We start from the raw sequence: 7,500 nt of genomic DNA, 5'->3' as shown, positions 1-7,500 counted from the left end.
TGTTTCGGCAGCAGATAGCCTCTTGCAGATGAGCCCATAGCTCGGCAAACGCACTGCTCACAACAAGTGCCCTTTTGGCACTTATCTTTATTGGAACTTTTATTGGATTTTATTGTTTTTGAAAGGGTTGCGGCCGTAGTTTAATTCATGGCCAGGCCAAGGAATACATTTATGAATATGGGAGGAGAGACCTTTTGTGTCGAAATAAATAATAAACTGTGATGATCGGAACTATTGATTTTATATCTTTCAAGATCTTATTTGTAAAACACTGAATGAAGAATGTTTGCCTGACTCTAGCCACGCCTGCTCGGCAATGTCCTGTGTAGGAACTCTTTCTTTCCACATACAAACTGACATACACTCATACACATAAATAACATACATTTTACACGTCTTCGACTGTCTCGCACATACACGGGTGCTGATCCCTTATCAGCTGGTGGCAGCCTACCCCTACACATGACAGGATTCACGTTACCTTGGATTCAATCGGGAATTTACTTTGGGGCAAGGGAATATCTCAGGGAATCACTACAGCTCTTATTTATTTTGGTGATCAGCGGTGGGATTTTGAATGTTTCAGGCAAGCATTAATTTCAGGAATTTCTCTCGTGTGGGTTAAGATTTATTTCAGGGATTTAAAGTAATGGGTAAACGAAAGCTGCGGAGAGGGTTAGGTGGTGAGCCAGAGGCAGGTCCATTGGGAGAATCTTTACAAGACGATTCAAACACGAGTGGTGAGTTGACCCTTTTGCCCAGAGAAAACATGGACATTTCATTGTTTGACGAGTTACAGACGCAAATTAATAGTCTGAAAACTCTGGTTAATGATTTGCAGGTAAAGAACTCTGAATTGGAATTAAAATTAGAACAGAACAGGGCAACACCAAGTACTAGTGATGCTTCTAACCGTGACTTTGTTGAGTATGTTGTGCATGAAGAAGTGGTAATTATTTTTAAAGCCGAGACCTCTGCTGCTCAGCCACTTAAAAGAAATCAGGAGGTAGAGAGTTGGATCCGCAGCATAGAGAACTTAACTAGACCTCCCACTGATTCTGCCTATATTCGCGCGGCGAAGGCTTCCTGTAGAGGGACGGCAGACTTGATAATCAATGGACCCCTGTTTGATAGAATTTTAAGTTGGGAAGAATTTAAAGTAAAGGTAAGGGTTAAATTCAGGGGGACATGTTCTGCCACAGACTTTTTTTAGATTACTTGAAGGATATAAGTTAAAGTCCGATCAAGCTCCTCTTGATTTTTATGTTCTTTTAGAGGGTAATGTGTACCAAGGTTTTTATGATTATCCTGGAGCCATAGGGGATCCTGACGAATTGATCAGGAGGGTGTTTTTAAGAGGTTTGCCATTCTGGTTGAGGGAAGCTTTAGTCTTAAAAGAGGATGGTTCGTTGTCGGAGATTGTCGATGCTTCTCAGAGGATTTGGAACCTTCGAGTTGGTGTAAAAGGTGAAAATGAAGGTAATGTGAGTATCCCAGAGAGAGCAGGTGAACCTGAATACCCAAGGAGAAGTTTACGTCCAAGGCAAGTAGCTCCTGTTGAAAGGTATTGTTCTTACCACAAATCTGATTCCCATGATACAGCCGACTGTCGAAGTCGTCGACCGAACAGGTGTTTCCTGTGTAAGAAGGAAGGACACTTTGCAAATAGGTGTCCCTTTCGCGCGGTCCGCCGGGACGAAGAGGTTCCGACCCCAGGCGCAGGACCCCAAGGAACCAGTAATGCCCGTGAGTAGACAAGTAAGACATGGGAGACCCCTAGTACAATTGAAGGTTAATGGTCAAACGGCTGAAGGATTTGTGGATACAGGATCAGAAGTGACTATACTTTCCCGAGATGCCATGAAAAGGTTTAAAATACATCGACCCTTTTCTTCATCGAAAACCCTGTGAGGTGCTTGGGGACGGCAGTTTCAGCCTGAAGCGGAAGCGACGGTAAGGATTGAAATCGCTCCTCATGTCTTCTGCCTCCATAAAGTATGTATAGTGGATGAAATATCTTTCCCAGGTGATATTTTACTGGGCATAGACTTACTCAGAAGGTTCAACTTCCGGCTAATTTCTTATCACTCACCCCTTAGAAAATATATGGTGTTTAATGGCGTGAAGGTGCCGCTCACATACTCCGATGCCTCCTCAAGGGAAGTGCAGATGATTAATAAGACCATCCCAGGAGGAGAGAAACCCGGTTCAGGTGGAAGGACTAGTAACATGGGTGAGGTGGAAGACAGTGTTGTGGTTCAGAAGACAGTGTAGTGCCCTCCCCATAGTGGTGTTTTTATACATGGACAATTGCGGAATGGAACCCGGCATCCGGAGGTACGTATCTGTGGAATCACTGACCGTGTATTAGTGCCTAGGACCGTGGTGACTGTGAAAACGAACATGGTTAACGTGTGGGTAGTGAATGATGGACCAAAGCCAGTGACACTTAAGGGGGGTATGGTTATTGCAAGAGTTGAGCCAGTAGAACAAACTTTTCACCAAGACTCTGCTTCAAGGGACATGCCTCCTAAGAACTTTGTGCCCACTAGCAGGGAGGATAATGATGGGGATTCTTTAAGCAGTGTAACAGAGGATTTCATCGACGATTTCGATGACTTCTATCGGACCCAAGATTTCGGCTACACCGAGGACCAATACACCGTCTTCCCTGAAGTTAATTTCGAAACGTACACTGTGGGTGAGACGGAAGATAGCTTTGACATACCAAAGGAGAAGGTAAACCATCTTACAATTGAACAAAGGTACCAATTGTTCTCCATTTTAAACAAATTTCCCAATTTATTTAAGGAAGGAGCTCCACTGGGAAAGGATAGTGACTTCCAGTGAGACCCCTCTGAGGACCAGACAGTGGCGTCTACTGGAACATGCGAGGACCACCATAAGGGAAGAGTGTGATAAGATGCTTACTGGTGGCATCATCGAGCCTTCAAAATCTCCTTGGTTGTCCCCCGTGGTTTTGGTCAGGAAAAAGGATGGGCAGGTAAGGTTCTACATTGACTTTAGGAACCTGAACAAAGTAACGATTGGGGATGCATATCCAATGCCCTGTACAGACCAGACCATTGATGAACTGCATAACACTGAGTGATTTACTGCCCTTGATACCCGTTCTGCTTACTGGACAGTGGAAGTAGATCCAGAGGATAGGCATAAAACGGCTTTTTCAGATGGCCACCGACTTTTCCAGTTTGCCAGGCTTCCTTTTGGACTCGCCACGGCCCCATCCACCTTCCAGAGGGCCATCAACACGGTATTGGCTCCAGTCTTGGGGAGGCATGTGCTAGCATACCTGGATGACGTGGTGGTTTACTCCCGCTCATTTGAAGAACATCTCGAACATCTGGAAGAAACCTTCGTCTTGCTCAGTAAGGCGGGTTTCTGCCTAAATGTCGGTAAGTCCTCTTTTGCCACTCATGAGTTCAAATTCTTGGGTTATCTTATAACCAAGGAAGGGATACAGCCAGACCCAGCAAAAGTAGAGGCCATTAAAACAATGAAGCCACCACAGAATGTGAAAGGAGTCAGACAGTTTCTGGGATGTACAGGATTCTTTCGGAAACATATCCCCAATTATGCAATGATAGCTGCCCCACTCACCTCTTTAACCAGGAAGGGAAGATAATTTCGGTGGAAAGAAGAGCATCAGCAGGCCTTTGAAGAGCTGCAGCGACGGCTGATGTCGGCACCGGTCCTCCGGAAACCAGACTTTAACCGTCCCTTTGAGGTGCACTCTGATGCATCACAGGTAGCCATCGGCACATGTCTTATGCAGCGAGATTGGGAAGGGGTCCCTCATGCTGTTGCCTATTTTCACGAAAGCTTAGGGAGGTAGAAAGGAGATACCCAGTGATTGATATTGAGGCTCTGGCAGTTGTCGAAGCTGTCAGAAATTTTGATGCATATCTTTATGGTAAATCATTTGTGATTTATACCGACCACCGGCCTTTAGTATATGTATTTAAACAGGTAACTAAGTCAATCAGAATGACAAGATGGTCCCACGAACTCTCCTTTTACCAGTACGAACTTCGGTACAAACCAGGTGCTTCCCATCATGTACCTGACCTCCTAAGCAGAGCAGTAGCGGCAACATCTCGTGTCATGGACGCCCAAAAGATTGCCGAAGAGCAACAGAAGGACCCCCTATGGACTGAGATTATCCAGTACCTTCAGGAACAAAGACTGCCACGACAAAGAACACCCTTTCCTTTAGAAGAATTTGAGGTAAGCAATGGCCTGTTGTACCATTTATGTCACCTTCCAGACCGTGTGATCCAGCAGCTAGTGATCCCTCGCACCATGAGGGATGAGGCAATAAGATCGGTGCACAGTGAACTAACAGCAGCCCACCCTGGAGTCTATAGGACTTACACGTGTCTGAGAGACCAGTATTATTTTCCTCAGATGTTGCTGGGCGTCAAGAAGTTCGTGGCAGCATGCCCCCAATGTCAACGGCGAAAAGGAGTTGCGGTGCAAAGGGCTAAACTAAGTTCAGCCCCAGAGGTGACACAGGTTATGGAGAGGGTGTCGGCAGATCTAGATTTGCAAGGATCTCTGAATGGTTACCGCTACATTCTGGTCATCGTAGAACATCTTACCAGGTATTTGCAGTTGATACCTTTGAAGAACAAGGATGCAGAAACGGTGGCTAATGCATTTGTGGAGAAATATGTGACGCTTGTTGGACCTAATATTCTAGTAACGGATTCTGGGGGCGAGTTTAAAAACCGTCTGTTTTCCCAGGTATGTGAAATGTTGAAAATAAAGTTGGGATATACCACGGCTTTCCATCCACAGGCTAATGGTATGGTAGAAAGGAGTAACAGGGTTATAAAGGATGCCCTGGCTACCCTGGTAGGAGAACACCCGGACGAATGGGATGAGCTCTTACCGTACGTACGTCTCGCCCTGAACACGGCGGTACACAGGAGTACCGGACAGCCGCCGTTGTACCTCATGATAGGGAAGGATGGTTATTTCCCTGTAGAGCTGACGAACCGGCAGGAGATCGATGAGGGATCAGCTCAACGGTTCCGCGAAGGGCTCAGGGAGGCTCGAGGGGTTGCTCTTGGTTCCCGGTGGAGTGGCCTTCTGCGAGTGAAGAAGCAGGTAGGCCCTGTCACTTTTATCTGCCAGTCGACGCAGCCGCCTTACCGAGATAAGAGTTACCACTGTAACCAGATGAAGCGTTATGTGGTGTAAGAGGAGCTCGAGTTCTTCCCCGAAGCTGAGGAAGGCGATGGAACCGAGGATCCGAGTGTCCCCGATGTGAGCAACCGGGAGTGAACCAGGGTCAACTGCCTGATGTAGGTATTGACCTTCTTTGGTGGAGATGATCGTGCTTTAAGGGCTAACATGGAGGTTTCGCCCTTTATGTCTTGATTCTTTTTGGCTCTTTTTACTTTGGTTTTAATTTTAAGGTTAATTTTAAGTTTTTGATGATTTAGGATTAAGTATTTTTGATGGGTTCAGCCAGTTTTTAGTTTCTTTTTCTTAATTGCTTTTTTTTTGATAATTTATTTTTTTTAATGTTGGCTGTTTGTTTTATTAAAGGTCGTGGCTCTCTCCCCTTTTCATATTTTTACAAATTTCTTTTGCCTGGATGGTGATCTTTATCTATGGTCGGCAGTAAAACCCATTTCTTTTATTACAGTTAATGGTTTAGTCCACAGGCCTGTGAACTTCGAGGGGGAGGAGTTGTAGTGATGTGCTTCACCCCAGCCATCCCTCCAGGGTAAATTACACGAGTTTCCCCTTTTTATCGAGGGGAGGAGGCGCCAAGAGATGGCGTTACCCTGGAGGGCCTACGACTTTCTCCCTCCCTGGAAGGAGGGCCTACCACATGCTCCCTCCCTGGAAAGAGGCCCATATAACCCCTGCGAGGCCGTGTTTCGGCACTGATGTTATATAAATCCCTGATTAGGTCTAAAGTAGATTATGGGTCAATCGTGTATGGCTCGGCAACGAGCTCAACTCTGAAAGGTTTGAATGTCGTGCAGAATGCGTGTTCACGCGTTTGTCTTGGAGCCCTTAAGTGCACTCGCATTGAGCGCCTAGAGGTAGAGTCGGAAGTACCTCCCCTCCGTCTTAGACGCGGCCAGCTTGCGCTGACCTATGCCGCGAAGGTAGCCAGGCAGCCCCAACATCCCAACAGGGATGTTTTGCGCCGGCAGTTAGGGCCCCAGCAACGCGGCGGGAAGCCGCTGGGCAATAGACTCCATGACCTCACAGATAAAGTCGGTATAGATCTCTCTACCATCGATACCCTGGTTCAGTCAAACATAGCACCGTGGGAGACACCCAATTTTTCCACCGTTTTAGACTGGCTACCAACAGCCAAAGCCACGGTGCCGGAGGTGGAGGTACGCCAGAGGTTCAGAGAGATCCTAATTAAACATCTTTCCTTTTTTCATTTATATACCGACGGGTCCAAGACAGACGAGTGTGTGGGAGCGGGTGTATGGTCGACTGAATGTCAGTTGAGATTTCGATTGCTGAATCATACATCGATCTTTCTTGCCGAACTTTTTGCAATAGATAAAGCTTTAGATTTTGCCCTATCGACGACCCACGATAGAATAGTCATATTTTCAGACTCGTTAAGTTCAATTAAAGCCATTAAATCCTTAGAAACCACCAAAAATGAAATACAGGGTAATATCATTCGCAAATTACATAGTGCCAATAAATCAATCAAGCTGATATGGGTACCCGGACACTCGGGTATCCATGGCAATGAACAGGCTAACAAATTAGCCGGGTCGACTGGTGATCTGGAGCCTGGCATTGTCCGCACAGATCTCAGGTGTTTTGTCTCTTTTATAAAAGCAAAAATCCATCTCCTGTGGCAGAGTGAGTGGACCGACCTCACAATCAGAAAAGTCAAAAATGAAATAGAAATGTGGGACACAGCCCACAGGAAAAATAGAAGGGAGGAGGTGGTATTGGCTCGGCTTCGGGTCAATGCCACACGTATAACCCACCTCACTCCCTGCATCGAAAAGAAATTCCCTCCACAGTGTGAACACTGTGATAGACATTTATCAGTGGCACACATCCTGATATTTTGCCAAAAATACATAAATAAAAGACAGAATATAAAAAATTATTTACAAATCAAAAATATAGAATTAAATATAAACAATCTACTATCTGACAATGAAAAAATAATAAGTAAAGTAATCACCTTTCTAAAGGAGACAAAACTTTATGACCTTATATAGATTGATAAAATAAAATGGAATCATTGGCTTAATGACCTTGGCATGTGCCGCTGGTTGATAGCCAATAAATCCAACAAAAAAGTAAGTAAGTTTCGGCATTTGTGGAGGGAAACTCACTCCATATATTGAAAAGAGTTTCCCTTCACAATGCCAGCAGTGCAATACCACTCTATCAATAAAACATATTTTAATAACATGCAATAGATACAACTACAATAGACAAATAATCAAAAATTACTTTAGAATTAAGAAC

The sequence above is a fragment of the Penaeus japonicus genome, unplaced genomic scaffold (assembly GCF_977035675.1).
Source record: "Penaeus japonicus unplaced genomic scaffold, GWHDUDI00000001_assembly GWHDUDI00000037, whole genome shotgun sequence".
NCBI lineage: Eukaryota > Metazoa > Arthropoda > Malacostraca > Decapoda > Penaeidae > Penaeus > Penaeus japonicus.
Note: the sequence above shows the minus strand (reverse complement) of the source record.